Raw genomic sequence first — 4069 nt, 5'->3', positions numbered from 1 at the left:
CCTGCTGCTCCTGCTGCTGCTGCTGATGCTGATGCTGATGCTGATGCTGATGCTGCTGATGATGATTATGCTTATGTGCCAGCAGCTTGCCCCTCAGCTGTGACGCCTCGCCCCGCGCCTGGCTCTCTGCCTGGCGTGCGGCCTGCGTAGGGGTTTCAGGCGTGTTCAGTCTGCACAGCGCAGCTCGCAAGCAGATGTTTGGTGCCCTTGGTCCTATGCGTGTCAAGTTGGCAACGAAACTTGCTTGCTTGGAAATCCCAACACAGATCCGCAACCGCAGCAAGCAGCCGTTGCACACTGCCTCGGCTTTTGACAAGGGGGCTGCGCTGTCCAGAGGGAGCGCCATACACTAGCGCGCTGCACGTCAATCAAACAAGTGCAAAGTGGTCAGCCCTGGCGCACCTGCAGCTCGCCCCGCAGCCTGTCCAGCTCCTGCTGCGCATCACGTTGCCCTGCCCCGAGCTCCGCCAGCGCCCGCTGCTGTTTCTGCTGCTGCTCCGCTCGCTCTTGCAGCTGACGCTGCAGCTCGGACACCCGCGCACCCTGGGCATCGCCTGCCGCCCGCTCCGCCGCCAAGAGATGCTCCAGCTGCTCCTGCCGTCGGGCCCACTCTTGTGAGTCCGCCCTGTGTCGTGTCGCCTCTGCCTCTGCAGCAAGGGTTGCAAGCAGGCCAGCGGCCAGGGAGGCGCTCGCGGCGTCTTGCGTAGAAATGTGCGGCAAGTGGGGTTGAAGGGCCACGATTCATTAGCAACCAACCATCCCTTCAAACACACAGATGCACAGGCGGCTGCTGCACCAAAAAAGACCATCTGTTGGATAGCCTGTGTGCCATTGCAGTACTCAACAGCGCCAACCTCACATCCCCGCCTGACGGGTGCTGCACACGCACCCAATGCATGCAGCTGTGCAGCCAATGTGTCGGCGGCCGCAACTGCCTGCCGCCCTCCCTCCCGCGCGCGCTCCAGCCGCCGCGCCAACATGTGCGCCCGCGCCTGCGCTGCACTTGCTGCCGCCCTCGCCGCCGCCGCGCCTGCTCGCGCCTCGCCCGCCCTCCCGACCGCCCGCGCCCTGTCCGCGGCGTCGCGGCGCGCCGCGTCTCGCTCCGCCAAGAGCGCTGCCGCACGCGCCTCCGCCGTTGCGACCTGCGCCCTGGCCGCGGCCGCCTCGCCGCGCGCCGCCGCCGACTGCTTCCGCACGTCGCACTCGGCCGCACGTGCCTCCATCAACTCGTCCCAAAGCGCGGCCCCCCGCTCCGCAGCCGCGCTCTCCAGCACCTGCACGCGAGCCGGCGCGCCCGGCGGACCGGCGCCGCCGATCGCGGCCAAGCGGGCGGCCGCAGCCGGCAGCAGCGCGTGCATCGCGCGCGGGGCTGCAGCTTCGAGTGCTGCTGTTGCTGCCGCGCTGCTGCCTGCTGTGCTGCCTGGTTGATCCAATGCTGGCATTACTGACAGCGGTGCCCAGGCGCCGGTCTCCAAGTCCAACACATGGCAGTCCGCCAGCAGCCGCCGCCCGTCGTAGCCGCCGTGCAGCAGCAGATGTCGCGCGCTGCCGCCGCCGCCCGCTTCGCCGCAGGCCGACAGCGCGGCGCCGCGGCGGGCGGGCGGCGCTGCGAGGAGCCCCTGCAGCGGCGCGGCGCGGCGGTGTTACGGGCAGAGCTGGCAGCGGCTGCAACCGCTTTGGTTCTGAAGCATGGTGGTGCAGCCCCTAGCACCACAAACCGGCGTGTGCATCGCACCTTTGCTTGCAGCCGCCGCCACTGCCAGGTCGTCAAGTCAAGTTCCCAAATGTCAGCCAGGTCCCTGCTGCCGTCGAAGCCGCCGAAAACGTACATCCGACCGCCAGCTACGCACGCCGCATGGCTGCGGCGGCGGGGCGGCCAGGGGTCCCCACCTGCAAAGCCGCAGGGGATCGCATCACACGGCAGTTCAGGGGTTTCAAGAGAATCGGCCTGAGTAATCCACTTTATTTTCGCTGTTTCTGCGGCGCTCTGTGTTTGACGCGCTTTCGGCCACACGCACCTACCGGCGCGCGCGACGCGCCGGCACCGCCCTTTGCCACACAGTGGGCGGCACAGTGCGAGACGACTGTGAGTGCAGAATCTGTGCTCAACAAACATGTGATCCGCGCACCTGCTGCTCCTGGCTGCCACCAGCGGCTGTCGTCAGGGGACCACACCCACAGGTCGTTAAGGCAGCCCGCGCCGCTGCGGTAGCCGCCAAACAGCACGGCGCGGCGCGATGCACCGCAGTAGCACAGGGAGTGGTGCGAGCGCCCCATCGGCGCCTGCGCAGCCGCTGCCGCTGCCCCGTCAACAGAACCCCCGCGTCCCGGCCGCCAGCGCGCCCGCCAGGCCTCGCCTTGCGGGGTGCCAGGGCAGGCGGACGGGCCGCAGCGCTCCAGGTCGCAGATCCAGATGTCTGAAGCCTCTTCGCCTCCCGCTGCGCCAAGGAAGCCGCCGTGAAGCAGAAATCGGGCGGGGCCGGCGGCGCAGGCTGCGAAGTCGCGCCTTTGGCAGGGGCCCACCAGCGCCGAAGTTTCCCCTGCACTGCTGCGGTCAACCCCGCCGCTGCTGGCTGCATTTGCGGAGGTGGCAATGGCGGCGCTTTCTCCCAAGTCAGTGGCTTGGTGCCCGCACCCGCCGGGAAGCTGCTCGAGCGTTTCGCAACGGTAGCGAAACGCTGCACCGCCGCCGCCGCCGCCGCGCTCCGCCCCTGCAAGTATGCACTTGGCTTTGCAACGATGGCCCTCCTCCCTGGCGGGGCCGCGTTTGGCTGCGCCGCGCCCCTCCCGCCAGAGCGTCACCAGCACAAGGTCACCCAGCCACGCCCCGTCGCCCGCCGTGCTCACGCCGCCGTACACAATGAATGTCCTGAGGGGCACAACCGACCCCCCGGCCGCCGCGACGCCGCAGGTCGGCGCCGCCTGCTGCTGCCCGAGCTCTGCGCTGTGGCTGTGGCGCTCGGCGCCGGCGTCGGCCGGCGGCGGCTGCTGCACGGCGTCCAGACTGAACGCCGCGTGGCGCGCCCGGGCCAGCAGCGCGGCGCAGGCGGGGGTGGCTGGCTCCGCCGCGCGCCAGCGCAGGTCGGCACCCGAGAGCAGCGACCCTTGTTTGGTGGGGGACGGGGGTGCACGCGCATTGTTAACAGGTATAAAGAGATGCCATGTAATCCAGAGTGCTGACACCAATCAGGCTTGCTAAAATGTTTGGATTGAGGCAGCCGCCCCAATAGTTGTGGCACGGTGCCGAGCAACTGCTCCCGACACCGATTGCCCCCCGCCTGGGCCCACAACCGAGAGTGTCGCAGCTTCTTCTCAGCGCTTTCTAGGCGAATAGACCTGCTCGATCAACCGTGAACGCACCGGCAACCGCGCCAGCGCCAGCGAGCGCCGCCTGCCGCTCCAGCCACGCCGCCCGCCGGTCGGCGGCTGCCAGCTGCTCTGCGGCCGCCGCCCGTGCGGCCTCGGCACAGGCGGCACCCGCCGCGCTCTCGGTCGCTTGTTCCTGCCGAAACGGCAAAGAAACGGGGCAGGTGCGCCGAAAAAGTCAGCGGTGGGGTTTGCTGACGACATCATGGCTGTGCGACGGCTGTCGACGCCGAAGCTTTACTGCTCAACTGAACCAGTAGGACTCGCAAACAGCTGCATGCGGCGTGCGGCAGCTGAAGAGTAAGGTCCGCCTCAGCAAGTTCACAGAGCAGGCGCACCTGCAGCTGCACAGCAATCGCGACCCCTCGACGCAGCCTCAGGCGCGCCGCCGCGACGCGCCAAGCCCCCAAGGCGGCGGCCGCCAGCGCCCGCGACCGTGCCGCGCGCCGCAGCGCCACCAGCCTCTGCCCGCGCGCGCGCCGGCGCGCCGTGGCTCGCCACGCCGCAAGCAGCCGCCGTGCCGCCGCCGCACGCAGCGCGCGGCGCGCAACTGCCTCGTCCCTCGCCTCCCGCAGCGCCGACATCCCCCAAAGCATGCGCAGCCGCGCGCCCGCGGCCGACAGCCGCGCGGACGCGCCCAGCCGCGCGTCGCGACGGCGCGCCACGGCGGCGCGCCAGGCGCGCAGGCAGCGGGCGCGGCGGG

Source organism: Monoraphidium neglectum (assembly GCF_000611645.1).
Source record: "Monoraphidium neglectum strain SAG 48.87 unplaced genomic scaffold scaffold01230, whole genome shotgun sequence".
In the NCBI taxonomy this organism is placed as follows: domain Eukaryota; kingdom Viridiplantae; phylum Chlorophyta; class Chlorophyceae; order Sphaeropleales; family Selenastraceae; genus Monoraphidium; species Monoraphidium neglectum.
Note: the sequence above shows the minus strand (reverse complement) of the source record.